The 13,272-nt window shown below is 37.9% G+C and overlaps 1 long non-coding RNA gene and 16 other non-coding genes across 17 annotated transcripts in view; all 17 read left to right on the plus strand.

Moving 5' to 3' along the window:
* Positions 1-13,272, plus strand: part of LOC138412210 (uncharacterized) — a 75,236-nt gene that overhangs the window by 10,267 nt on the left and 51,697 nt on the right. The window lies entirely within an intron of this gene.
* On the plus strand, positions 582-789 carry LOC138412600 (small nucleolar RNA U3). Its single transcript, XR_011244935.1, has one exon. It is a non-coding gene; the product is annotated as a small nucleolar RNA U3 (small nucleolar RNA).
* Positions 1,517-1,724, plus strand: LOC138412599 (small nucleolar RNA U3). Its single transcript, XR_011244934.1, has one exon. It is a non-coding gene; the product is annotated as a small nucleolar RNA U3 (small nucleolar RNA).
* On the plus strand, positions 2,550-2,757 carry LOC138412616 (small nucleolar RNA U3). The gene has a single exon (XR_011244951.1). It is a non-coding gene; the product is annotated as a small nucleolar RNA U3 (small nucleolar RNA).
* Positions 3,169-3,376, plus strand: LOC138412591 (small nucleolar RNA U3). The gene has a single exon (XR_011244926.1). It is a non-coding gene; the product is annotated as a small nucleolar RNA U3 (small nucleolar RNA).
* On the plus strand, positions 4,106-4,313 carry LOC138412615 (small nucleolar RNA U3). The gene has a single exon (XR_011244950.1). It is a non-coding gene; the product is annotated as a small nucleolar RNA U3 (small nucleolar RNA).
* On the plus strand, positions 5,153-5,360 carry LOC138412594 (small nucleolar RNA U3). Its single transcript, XR_011244929.1, has one exon. It is a non-coding gene; the product is annotated as a small nucleolar RNA U3 (small nucleolar RNA).
* LOC138412610 (small nucleolar RNA U3) lies at positions 6,085-6,292 on the plus strand. Its single transcript, XR_011244945.1, has one exon. It is a non-coding gene; the product is annotated as a small nucleolar RNA U3 (small nucleolar RNA).
* On the plus strand, positions 6,700-6,907 carry LOC138412606 (small nucleolar RNA U3). The gene has a single exon (XR_011244941.1). It is a non-coding gene; the product is annotated as a small nucleolar RNA U3 (small nucleolar RNA).
* On the plus strand, positions 7,319-7,526 carry LOC138412603 (small nucleolar RNA U3). The gene has a single exon (XR_011244938.1). It is a non-coding gene; the product is annotated as a small nucleolar RNA U3 (small nucleolar RNA).
* LOC138412607 (small nucleolar RNA U3) lies at positions 8,245-8,452 on the plus strand. Its single transcript, XR_011244942.1, has one exon. It is a non-coding gene; the product is annotated as a small nucleolar RNA U3 (small nucleolar RNA).
* Positions 8,863-9,070, plus strand: LOC138412601 (small nucleolar RNA U3). Its single transcript, XR_011244936.1, has one exon. It is a non-coding gene; the product is annotated as a small nucleolar RNA U3 (small nucleolar RNA).
* On the plus strand, positions 9,788-9,995 carry LOC138412605 (small nucleolar RNA U3). Its single transcript, XR_011244940.1, has one exon. It is a non-coding gene; the product is annotated as a small nucleolar RNA U3 (small nucleolar RNA).
* On the plus strand, positions 10,833-11,040 carry LOC138412592 (small nucleolar RNA U3). Its single transcript, XR_011244927.1, has one exon. It is a non-coding gene; the product is annotated as a small nucleolar RNA U3 (small nucleolar RNA).
* On the plus strand, positions 11,605-11,812 carry LOC138412602 (small nucleolar RNA U3). Its single transcript, XR_011244937.1, has one exon. It is a non-coding gene; the product is annotated as a small nucleolar RNA U3 (small nucleolar RNA).
* LOC138412609 (small nucleolar RNA U3) lies at positions 12,223-12,430 on the plus strand. Its single transcript, XR_011244944.1, has one exon. It is a non-coding gene; the product is annotated as a small nucleolar RNA U3 (small nucleolar RNA).
* On the plus strand, positions 12,884-13,091 carry LOC138412593 (small nucleolar RNA U3). The gene has a single exon (XR_011244928.1). It is a non-coding gene; the product is annotated as a small nucleolar RNA U3 (small nucleolar RNA).

The raw sequence follows: 13,272 nt of genomic DNA on the forward strand, positions 1-13,272 counted from the left end.
TAGTCATAGTTAATTTATCATAGTTAGTTTTAAACTGAAGATTCAAACAGGCTGTGTTCACTGGTTCACTGTGGTTTCTGTTGATTCCAATTTTAGTTTGGGATCTGATGAAACTTTGAGTCCGTCACGATTTGTGTTCAACTCTCTCTCTGGCTTCAGTTCTCCTGAACGCCTCCTGACTTTCTGAACAAGCCGAGTCTTAATCTGACCAAGACGAGAAAGTGATCAACATGAAGAGAGCAGCCTGGAAAGACAGGCTTGTGTTGCTCTAATACCCGTCAGCATGTTAATGCCACATGTGAACTCAGTGGGTCAATATGGAACTGAGCCAAGTTGATTGTTGTGACATTGTAGACGTGAACTTTGGGAGAAGAGGTTTCAAAAAGTCTCTACAGCTCAAATGAGTCTGTTAAAATACTTCAAACTATCTCAGTCCACTTTGTCTTCCTCCTGCAGAGACAGCTGAGTGTCAATACAACATCTGATTTTAGGAGGTTTGTCTTTCTGGATCACAGCAGCTCACCAGGAGTAAAGGTTCACGTCTGTAGATACAAGACTCAGAGAAACATCCAGAACAAACCAAGACTATACTTTCAGGGATCATTTCTATAGTTGTTGACTTGAGAAATGTGTTTCTAAAGAGTTTGGTCTCGCTGCCCACGATGAAGAGTTAAGATGTTTCCTTCAGAGCAGGAATCTGGTGGAGAAGACTCTTGGTTTTCTCCACTGTTAATGATTGTTCAGTGTTTCTGACTGAGACTCTGAAGGAGGAAACATGTTCTGAGTGGTCAAAAGTTTTAACAAAGTTTTAAGCCTTAAAATGTGCAATTGAAAGTGCTGATGCTAGCAGATGTAGCAATGCCAGGACCCCACCCTTGTGCATGAGCTTGTGTGTACATGCTAACGTGGCTTCAGAGGAGCATCATAGTGAACATTAGGGATAAAAACTTGGTGTAAACATCAAGTTTCAAGTCAAATTTGAAAGTCTGGGCTTCTGGACACTTGGATGACACCACAGGAGCAGCATGGAGACATTTTCTGTTTTTCTTTCTGTTGTTTTTCTACGTTTGAAGAATTGGTCACCATTCACTTCTAATGTGTTGGGTTCTGCTCTAACACTGGTGACCCCTGAAACTCCTGAAGTGTTTGTGGATTCAAACACTTCACTTATTTTAAAGATGTTAATGGAAATTAAGAGCCAGTAATATTTTACATGCAAGATTAAAAAGTCCAAACTCACGAATGATCCAGGTTGAAACATTTTATAATTAAACAGCTTCTGGTAGAAATTTGGTGAATGTTGCATCAAGTCATCTAAAATATTTTTGACCAGATCTGACACATTGTCTATTGAACCAACTCTGAACTCACCAACATGTTTCAAAAAAATTAAAATGTAGTTTAAGATCTGAAGCTGTGATTGTAGGAGGTTTGTCTTTCTGAATCACAGCAGCTCACCAGGAGTAAAGGTTCACGTCTGTAGATACAAGACTCAGAGAAACATCCAGAACAAACCAAGACTATACTTTCAGGGATCATTTCTATAGTTGTTGACTTGAGAAATGTGTTTCTAAAGAGTTTGGTCTCGCTGCCCACGATGAAGAGTTAAGATGTTTCCTTCAGAGCAGGAATCTGGTGGAGAAGACTCTTGGTTTTCTCCACTGTTGATGATTGTTCAGTGTTTCAGACTGAGACTCTGAAGGAGGAAACATGTTCTGAGTGGACACCAATTTTTATTTTGGTCATTTTAAAGAAAATGAAGACACAGATAAATTTTATACACAAGATTATATTAAGCATTGTTCAGAGCTTCTGATTCAAACTAATAGAAAATGTTGTATTTGGACATTTACTGGAATTAAACAATTGTTCCAACTGTCTTCATTTCAGAAATTTGGTCTGAAAATATTTGAATTTTAGTTTTGTTTAGAAACTGTTTGTGTCAGTGAGCACGTAGTCTAAAGTTCTATCATAGTTAGTTTGTCATAATTAGTTTTAAACTGAAGATTCAAACAGGCTGTGTGTAACTGTGTTCACTGTGGTTTCTGTTGATTCCACTTTTAGTTTGGGATCTGATGAAACTTTGAGTCCGTCACGATTTGTGTTCAACTCTCTCTCTGGCTTCAGTTCTCCTGAACGCCTCCTGACTTTCTGAACAAGCCGAGTCTTAATCTGACCAAGACGAGAAAGTGATCAACATGAAGAGAGCAGCCTGGAAAGACAGGCTTGTGTTGCTCTAATACCCGTCAGCATGTTAATGCCACATGTGAACTCAGTGGGTCAATATGGAATTGAGCCAAGTTGATTGTTGTGACATTGTAGACGTGAACTTTGGGAGAAGAGGTTTCAAAAAGTCTCTACAGCTCAAATGAGTCTGTTAAAATACTTCAAACTATCACAGTCCACTTTGTCTTCCTCCTGCAGAGACAGCTGAGTGTCAATACAACATCTGATTGTAGGAGGTTTGTCTTTCTGAATCACAGCAGCTCACCAGGAGTAAAGGTTCACGTCTGTAGATACAAGACTCAGAGAAACATCCAGAACAAACCAAGACTATGCTTTCAGGGATCATTTCTATAGTTGTTGACTTGAGAAATGTGTTTCTAAAGAGTTTGGTCTCGCTGCCCACGATGAAGAGTTAAGATGTTTCCTTCAGAGCAGGAATCTGGTGGAGAAGACTCTTGGTTTTCTCCACTGTTGATGATTGTTCAGTGTTTCTGACTGAGACTCTGAAGGAGGAAACATGTTCTGAGTGATCAGCTGCTGGTACTTTTAAGTTGTTAATGATAATTTACCATTACTAAGACTTTGTGTGCTAATTCAAATAAAGAAGAGTCAGTGCTTCTGGATGAAACTAAGGAAACATCTTCTAATTGAACATCTCGTGATAGGACTCCAAATATTTTGGACCAGATCTGAAATATCTTCTGCAGAACCAACTCTGAACTCACCAACATGTTACAGCAGAATGTAAACTTAGTTTTTGATCTACTTATAGAACATATATTTAGAATCATTTTTAAAAGTTTGTCTAGATAAATACAGATAATGAGGTTTGAGATGAAGCTGTGATTGTAGGAGGTTTGTCTTTCTGAGTCACAGCAGCTCACCAGGAGTAAAGGTTCACGTCTGAAGATACAAGACTCAGAGAAACAGCCAGAACAAACCAAGACTATACTTTCAGGGATCATTTCTATAGTTGTTGACTTGAGAAATGTGTTTCTAAAGAGTTTGGTCTCGCTGCCCACGATGAAGAGTTAAGATGTTTCCTTCAGAGCAGGAATCTGGTGGAGAAGACTCTTGGTTTTCTCCACTGTTGATGATTGTTCAGTGTTTCTGACTGAGACTCTGAAGGAGGAAACATGTTCTGAGTGGTCAAAAGTTGAAACAAAGTTTTAAGCCTTAAAATGTGCAATTGAAAGTGATGATGCTAGCTGATGTAGCAATGCTAGCACCCCACCCTTGTGCAAGAGCTTGTGTGTACATGCTAACGTGGCTTCAGAGGAGCATCATAGTGAACATTAGGGATAAAAACTTGGTGTGAACATCAAGTTTCAAGTCAAATTTGAAAGTCTGGGCTTCTGGACACTTGGATGACACCACACGAGCAGCATGGAGACATTTTCTGTTTTTCTTTCTGTGGTTTTTCTACGTTTGAAGAATTGGTCACCATTCACTTCTAATGTGTTGGGTTCTGCTCTAACACTGGTGACCCCTGAAACTCCTGAAGTGTTTGTGGATTCAAACACTTCACTTATTTTAAAGATGTTAATGGAAATTAAGAGCCAGTAATATTTTACATGCAAGATTAAATAGTCCAAACTCACGAATGATCCAGGTTGAAACATTTTATAATTAAACAGCTTCTGGTAGAAATTTGGTGAATGTTGCATCAAGTCATCTAAAATATTTTTGACCAGATCTGACACATTTTCTATTGAACCATCTCTGAACTCACCAACAGATGTTTCAAGAAAATGAAAATGTAGTTTAAGATCTGAAGCTGTGATTGTAGGAGGTTTGTCTTTCTGGATCACAGCAGCTCACCAGGAGTAAAGGTTCACGTCTGTAGATACAAGACTCAGAGAAACATCCAGAACAAACCAAGACTATACTTTCAGGGATCATTTCTACAGTTGTTGACTTGAGAAATGTGTTTCTAAAGAGTTTGGTCTCGCTGCCCACGATGAAGAGTTAAGATATTTCCTTCAGAGCAGGAATCTGGTGGAGAAGACTCTTGGTTTTCTCCACTGTTGATGATTGTTCAGTGTTTCAGACTGAGACTCTGAAGGAGGAAACATGTTCTGAGTGGACACCAATTTTTATTTTGGTAATTTTAAAGAAAATGAAGACACAGATACGTTTTATACACAAGATTATATTAAGCAATGTTCAGAGCTTCTGATTTAAACTAATAGAAAATGTTGTATTTGGACATTTACTGGAATTACACAATTGTTCCAAGTGTCTTCATTTCTGAAATTTGGTCTAAAAATGTTTGACTTTTAGTTTTGATTATTAACTGTTGGTGTCAGGGAGCACGTAGTCTAAAGTCCTATCATAGTTAGTTAGTCATAGTTAATTTATCATAGTTAGTTTTAAACTGAAGATTCAAACAGGCTGTGTGTAACTGTGTTCACTGTGGTTTCTGTTGATTCCACTTTTAGTTTGGGATCTGATGCAACTTTGAGTCCGTCACGATTTGTGTTCAACTCTCTCTCTGGCTTCAGTTCTCCTGAACGCCTCCTGACTTTCTGAACAAGCCGAGTCTTAATCTGACCAAGACGAGAAAGTGATCAACATGAAGAGAGCAGCCTGGAAAGACAGGCTTGTGTTGCTCTAATACCCGTGAGCATGTTAATGCCACATGTGAACTCAGTGGGTCAATATGGAACTGAGCCAAGTTGATTGTTGTGACATTGTAGACGTGAACTTTGGCAGAAGAGGTTTCAAAAAGTCTCTACAGCTCAAATGAGTCTGTTAAAATACTTCAAACTATCACAGTCCACTTTGTCTTCCTCCTGCAGAGACAGCTGAGTGTCAATACAACATCTGATTGTAGGAGGTTTGTCTTTCTGAATCACAGCAGCTCACCAGGAGTAAAGGTTCACGTCTGTAGATACAAGACTCAGAGAAACATCCAGAACAAACCAAGACTATACTTTCAGGGATCATTTCTATAGTTGTTGACTTGAGAAATGTGTTTCTAAAGAGTTTGGTCTCGCTGCCCACGATGAAGAGTTAAGATGTTTCCTTCAGAGCAGGAATCTGGTGCAGAAGACTCTTGGTTTTCTCCACTGTTGATGATTGTTCAGTGTTTCTGACTGAGACTCTGAAGGAGGAAACATGTTCTGAGTGGTCAAAAGTTGAAACAAAGTTTTAAGCCTTAAAATGTGCAACTGAAAGTGCTGATGCTAGCCGATGTAGCAATGCTAGCACTCCGCCCTTGTGCAAGAGCTTGTGTGTACATGCTAACGTGGCTTCAGAGCAGCATCATAGTGAACATTAGGGATAAAAACTTGGTGTGAATATCAAGTTTCAAGTCAAATTTGAAAGTCTGGGCTTCTGGACACTTGGATGACACCACAGGAGCAGCATGGAGACATTTTCTGTTTTTCTTTCTGTTTCTACGTTTGAAGAATTGGTCACCATTCACTTCTAATGTGTTGGGTTCTGCTCTAACACTGGTGACCCCTGAAACTCCTGAAGTGTTTGTGGATTCAAACACTTCACTTATTTTAAAGATGTTAATGGAAATTAAGAGCCAGTAATATTTTACATGCAAGATTAAATAGTCCAAACTCACGAATGATCCAGGTTGAAACATTTTATAATTAAACAGCTTCTGGTAGAAATTTGGTGAATGTTGCATCAAGTCATCTAAAATATTTTTGACCAGATCTGACACATTTTCTATTGAACCATCTCTGAACTCACCAACAGATGTTTCAAGAAAATGAAAATGTAGTTTAAGATCTGAAGCTGTGATTGTAGGAGGTTTGTCTTTCTGGATCACAGCAGCTCACCAGGAGTAAAGGTTCACGTCTGTAGATACAAGACTCAGAGAAACATCCAGAACAAACCAAGACTATACTTTCAGGGATCATTTCTATAGTTGTTGACTTGAGAAATGTGTTTCTAAAGAGTTTGGTCTCGCTGCCCACGATGAAGAGTTCAGATGTTTCCTTCAGAGCAGGAATCTGGTGGAGAAGACTCTTGGTTTTCTCCACTGTTGATGATTGTTCAGTGTTTCTCACTGAGACTCTGAAGGAGGAAACATGTTCTGAGTGATCAGCTGCTGGTACTTTTAAGTTGTTAATGATAATTTACCATTACTAAGACTTTGTGTGCTACTTCAAATAAAGAAGAGTCAGTGCTTCTGGATGAAACTAAGGAAACATCTTCTAATTGAACATCTAGTGATAGGACTCCAGATATTTTGGACCAGATCTGAAATATCTTCTGCAGAACCAACTCTGAACTCACCATGTTACAACAGAATGGAAACTTAGTTTTAGATCTACTGATGAAGCATATTTATGTTAGATTATTTATAGTCTGTCCAGATAAATACAGATAATGAGGTTTGAGATGAAGCTGTGATTGTAGGAGGTTTGTCTTTCTGAATCACAGCAGCTCACCAGGAGTAAAGGTTCACGTCTGTAGATACAAGACTCAGAGAAACATCCAGAACAAACCAAGACTATACTTTCAGGGATCATTTCTATAGTTGTTGACTTGAGAAATGTGTTTCTAAAGAGTTTGGTCTCGCTGCCCACGATGAAGAGTTAAGATGTTTCCTTCAGAGCAGGAATCTGGTGGAGAAGACTCTTGGTTTTCTCCACTGTTGATGATTGTTCAGTGTTTCTGACTGAGACTCTGAAGGAGGAAACATGTTCTGAGTGATCAGCTGCTGGTACTTTTAAGTTGTTAATGATAATTTACCATTAGTAAGACTTTGTGTGCTAATTCAAATAAAGAAGAGTCAGTGCTTCTGGATGAAACTAAGGAAACATCTTCTAATTGAACATCTAGTGATAGGACTCCAAATATTTTGGACCAGATCTGAAATATCTTCTGCAGAACCAACTCTGAACTCACCAACATGTTACAGCAGAATGTAAACTTAGTTTTAGATCTACTTATAAAACATATATTTAGAATCATTTTTAAAAGTTTGTCTAGATAAATACAGATAATGAGGTTTGAGATGAAGCTGTGATTGTAGGAGGTTTGTCTTTCTGGATCACAGCAGCTCACCAGGAGTAAAGGTTCACGTCTGTAGATACAAGACTCAGAGAAACATCCAGAACAAACCAAGACTATACTTTCAGGGATCATTTCTATAGTTGTTGACTCGAGAAATGTGTTTCTAAAGAGTTTGGTCTCGCTGCCCACGATGAAGAGTTAAGATGTTTCCTTCAGAGCAGGAATCTGGTGGAGAAGACTCTTGGTTTTCTCCACTGTTGATGATTGTTCAGTGTTTCTGACTGAGACTCTGAAGGAGGAAACATGTTCTGAGTGGACACCAATTTTTATTTTGGTAATTTTAAAGAAAATGAAGACACAGATACATTTTATACACAAGATTATATTAAGCAATGTTCAGAACTTCTGATTTAAACTAATAGAAAATGTTGTATTTGGATATTTACTGGAATTACACAATTGTTCCAAGTGTCTTCATTTCTGAAATGTGGTCTAAAAATGTTTGACTTTTAGTTTTGATTATTAACTGTTGGTGCCAGTGAGCACGTAGTCTAAAGTCCTATCATAGTTAGTTAGTCATAGTTAATTCATCATAGTTAGTTTTAAACTGAAGATTCAAACAGGTTGTGTGTAACTGTGTTCACTGTGGTTTCTGTTGATTCCACTTTTAGTTTGGGATCTGATGAAACTTTGAGTCTGTCACGATTTGTGTTCAACTCTCTCTCTGGCTTCAAAAAGTCCCACCACCCAAAAGAGTCTGTTACAAAACTTCAAATGATGAAACAAAGTACAGGTACATTTTACGCTTATTCATCACTTTACAACTTGTCTCAATTACAGGAAACTAGCAGGTCATTGAGGCATCTAATGGATGTTTTCTGGAATATGAATGTTACGACAGCAATGACCCACAAAAATCAAAGTTTAATCTGGTTGTGATTGTAGGAGGTTTGTCTTTCTGGATCACAGCAGCTCACCAGGAGTAAAGGTTCACGTCTGTAGACACAAGACTCAGAGAAACATCCAGAACAAACCAAGACTATACTTTCAGGGATCATTTCTATAGTTGTTGACTTGAGAAATGTGTTTCTAAAGAGTTTGGTCTCGCTGCCCACGATGAAGAGTTAAGATGTTTCCTTCAGAGCAGGAATCTGGTGGAGAAGACTCTTGGTTTTCTCCACTGTTGATGATTGTTCAGTGTTTCTGACTGAGACTCTGAAGGAGGAAACATGTTCTGAGTGATCAGCTGCTGGTACTTTTAAGTTGTTAATGATAATTTACCATTAGTAAGACTTTGTGTGCTACTTCAAATAAAGAAGAGTCAGTGCTTCTGGATGAAACTAAGGAAACATTTTCTAATTGAACATCTAGTGATAGGACTCCAGATATTTTGGACCAGATCTGAAATATCTTCTGCAGAACCAACTCTGAACTCACCAACATGTTACAACAGAATGGAAACTTAGTTTTTGATCTACTTATAAAGCATATTTATGTTAGATTATTTATAGTCTGTCTAGATAAATACAGATAATGAGGTTTGAGATGAAGCTGTGATTGTAGGAGGTTTGTCTTTCTGAGTCACAGCAGCTCACCAGGAGTAAAGGTTCACGTCTGTAGATACAAGACTCAGAGAAACATCCAGAACAAACCAAGACTATACTTTCAGGGATCATTTCTATAGTTGTTGACTTGAGAAATGTGTTTCTAAAGAGTTTGGTCTCGCTGCCCACGATGAAGAGTTAAGATGTTTCCTTCAGAGCAGGAATCTGGTGGAGAACACTCTTGGTTTTCTCCACTGTTGATGATTGTTCAGTGTTTCTGACTGAGACTCTGAAGGAGGAAACATGTTCTGAGTGGACACCAATATTTAATTTAGAAACTTTAATGAAAACAAAGACACAGATACATTTTATACACAAGATTATATTAAGTATCGTTCAGTGCTTCTGAATAAAACTAATAGAAAATGTTTATTTGGATATTTACTGGAATTACACAATTGTTCCAAGTGTCTTCATTTCTGAAATTTGGTCTAAAAATGTTTGACTTTTAGTTTTGATTATTAACTATTGGTGTCAGTGAGCACGTAGTCTAAAGTCCTATCATAGTTAGTTTGTCATAGTTAATTCATCATAGTTAGTTTTAAACTGAAGATTCAAACAGGCTGTGTGTAACTGTGTTCACTGTGGTTTCTGTTGATTCCACTTTTAGTTTGGGATCTGATGAAACTTTGAGTCCGTCACGATTTGTTTTCAACTCTCTCTCTGGCTTCAAAATGTCCCACCACCCAAAAGAGTCTGTTACAAAACTTCAAATGATGAAACAAAGTACAGGTACATTTTACGCTTATTCATCACTTTACAACTTGTCTCAATTACAGGAAACTAGCAGGTCATTGAGGCATCTAATGGATGTTTTCTGGAATATGAATGTTACGACAGCAATGACCCACAAAAATCAAAGTTTAATCTGGTTGTGATTGGAGGAGGTTTGTCTTTCTGGATCACAGCAGCTCACCAGGAGTAAAGGTTCACGTCTGTAGATACAAGACTCAGAGAAACATCCAGAACAAACCAAGACTATACTTTCAGGGATCATTTCTATAGTTGTTGACTTGAGAAATGTGTTTCTAAAGAGTTTGGTCTCGCTGCCCACGATGAAGAGTTAAGATGTTTCCTTCAGAGCAGGAATCTGGTGGAGAAGACTCTTGGTTTTCTCCACTGTTGATGATTGTTCAGTGTTTCTGACTGAGACTCTGAAGGAGGCAACATGTTCTGAGTGGACACCAATATTTATATTAGAAATTTAAATGAAAATAAAGACACAGATAAATTTTATACACAAGATTATATTAAGCAATGTTCAGAGCTTCTAATTTAAACTAATAGAAAATGTTGTATTTGGACATTTACTGGAATTACACAATTGTTCCAAGTGTCTTCATTTCTGAAATTTGGTCCAAAAATATTTGACTTTTAGTTTTGATTATTAACTGTTGGTGTCAGTGAGCACGTAGTCTAAAGTCCTATCATAGTTAGTTTGTCATAGTTAATTCATCATAGTTAGTTTTAAACTGAAGATTCAAACAGGCTGTGTTCACTGGTTCACTGTGGTTTCTGTTGATTCCACTTTTAGTTTGGGATCTGATGCAACTTTGAGTCCGTCACGATTTGTGTTCAACTCTCTCTCTGGCTTCAGTTCTCCTGAACGCCTCCTGACTTTCTGAACAAGCCGAGTCTTAATCTGACCAAGACGAGAAAGTGATCAACATGAAGAGAGCAGCCTGGAAAGACAGGCTTGTGTTGCTCTAATACCCGTCAGCATGTTAATGCCACATGTGACCTCAGTGGGTCAATATGGAACTGAGCCAAGTTGATTGTTGTGACATTGTAGACGTGAACTTTGGGAGAAGAGGTTTCAAAAAGTCTCTACAGCTCAAATGAGTCTGTTAAAATACTTCAAACTATCACAGTCCACTTTGTCTTCCTCCTGCAGAGACAGCTGAGTGTCAATACAACATCTGATTGTAGGAGGTTTGTCTTTCTGGATCACAGCAGCTCACCAGGAGTGAAGGTTCACGTCTGTAGATACAAGACTCAGAGAAACATCCAGAACAAACCAAGACTATACTTTCAGGGATCATTTCTATAGTTGTTGACTTGAGAAATGTGTTTCTAAAGAGTTTGGTCTCGCTGCCCACGATGAAGAGTTAAGATGTTTCCTTCAGAGCAGGAATCTGGTGGAGAAGACTCTTGGTTTTCTCCACTGTTGATGATTGTTCAGTGTTTCTGACTGAGACTCTGAAGGAGGAAACATGTTCTGAGTGGTTTTCATACATGTTTGAAATATAAGGTACATTAATGTTGAGTCAAAGCTTTGATCCGCAGTTCAACATAGAATAGAAATAAAGTTTTGAGGTGTATCAGCCGTAATGTTCCGTGTCTCTGTTATGAGAAGCTTTATTGTGATCATGTGTCAGGGTCTGTTTTCAGTGGCATATTGATCTGCATGTGGGTATTTGTGACCCAGTGTGACAGTGATTATAAATGACGTGAGTCTCTGATACAAGAATATTCTATCATTTTATTCTGCACAAAATTACACACTCATAAATTTCCATCCTCTAAATATGACAGATTTTTTAAATCAAGTACATCCTGTATATTTCCCTGGTAAATATGTGAAAAGGACAATAAACCACAGTATCTCACTACGTTAAAGAAAGTGAAAATAATTCATGGATCTGCTTCTTTGTCCTGATCCACAGTGAAATGTAATGAGTTAATCTGGTTGTGATTGTAGGAGGTTTGTGTTTCTGGATCACAGCAGCTCACCAGGAGTAAAGGTTCACGTCTGTAGATACAAGACTCAGAGAAACATCCAGAACAAACCAAGACTATACTTTCAGGGATCATTTCTATAGTTGTTGACTTGAGAAATGTGTTTCTAAAGAGTTTGGTCTCGCTGCCCACGATGAAGAGTTAAGATGTTTCCTTCAGAGCAGGAATCTGGTGGAGAAGACTCTTGGTTTTCTCCACTGTTGATGATTGTTCAGTGTTTCTGACTGAGACTCTGAAGGAGGCAACATGTTCTGAGTGGTCAGCTGCTGGTACTTTAATGCTCTTAATGTAAATTTGAAAACCACCAGTGATATGTACGCAAGATTAAATCCTCTGAACTGGTTCTGTTTGAAACTGAGAAAACATGTTCTAATTAAACAACTACTGGAACGGATCCAAAAATGTTTGACCAGACTTGAAAACTTTACTGTTGAACCAACTCTGAACTCACAAACATAAGTTACAACAAAAGGGAAACTTAGTTTTAGATCTACTTATAAAACATATATTTAGAATCATTTTTAAAAGTTTGTCTAGATAAATACAGATAATGAGGTTTGAGACGAAGCTGTGATTGTAGGAGGTTTGTCTTTCTGAGTCACAGCAGCTCACCAGGAGTAAAGGTTCACGTCTGTAGATACAAGACTCAGAGAAACATCCAGAACAAACCAAGACTATACTTTCAGGGATCATTTCTATAGTTGTTGACTTGAGAAATGTGTTTCTAAAGAGTTTGGTCTCGCTGCCCACGATGAAGAGTTAAGATGTTTCCTTCAGAGCAGGAATCTGGTGGAGAAGACTCTTGGTTTTCTCCACTGTTGATGATTGTTCAGTGTTTCTGACTGAGACTCTGAAGGAGGAAACATGTTCTGAGTGATCAGCTGCTGGTACTTGTAAGTTGTTAATGAAAATTAAAAACCAGTGAAAGTTTACATGCCAAGTTAATTAAAGAATTGTTTGTTGATTCTGGTTGAAACTGAGGAAACATCTTGCTGTTGAACAGAGTTTGGTGATTGTTTGGTGAATGTTTGCATCAAGTCAACTGAAATATGTTTGAAATATTTGAGACATTTTCTGCAGAACCAAGTCTGAACAAACCAATTTAGTTTGCAGCAAAGAACCTTTGTCTATTCGTTATGTGAATTTTTAACATCTCTGAAATATATGTACTAGTTCTAAAAGATTTATACTTGTTGAAGTTTTTCTCACAAAAATACAAATCAATGAAATTGTGATTGTAGGAGGTTTGTCTTTCTGGATCACAGCAGCTCACCAGGAGTAAAGGTTCACGTCTGTAGATACAAGACTCAGAGAAACATCCAGAACAAACCAAGACTATACTTTCAGGGATCATTTCTATAGTTGTTGACTTGAGAAATGTGTTTCTAAAGAGTTTGGTCTCGCTGCCCACGATGAAGAGTTAAGATGTTTCCTTCAGAGCAGGAATCTGGTGGAGAAGACTCTTGGTTTTCTCCACTGTTGATGATTGTTCAGTGTTTCTGACTGAGACTCTGAAGGAGGAAACATGTTCTGAGTGGTTTTCATACATGTTTGAAATATAATGTTCATTGATGTTAAGTCAAAGCTTTAATAGAAAGTTAAACATAGAAATAAAGTTTTGTATCAGCAGTAATGTTCTGTGTCTCTGTTATGAGAAGCTTTATTGTGTTCATGTGTCAGGGTCTGTTATCAGTGGCATATTGATCTGCATGTGTGTATT

Source organism: Paralichthys olivaceus, chromosome 12 (assembly GCF_024713975.1).
Source record: "Paralichthys olivaceus isolate ysfri-2021 chromosome 12, ASM2471397v2, whole genome shotgun sequence".
In the NCBI taxonomy this organism is placed as follows: Eukaryota; Metazoa; Chordata; class Actinopteri; order Pleuronectiformes; family Paralichthyidae; genus Paralichthys; species Paralichthys olivaceus.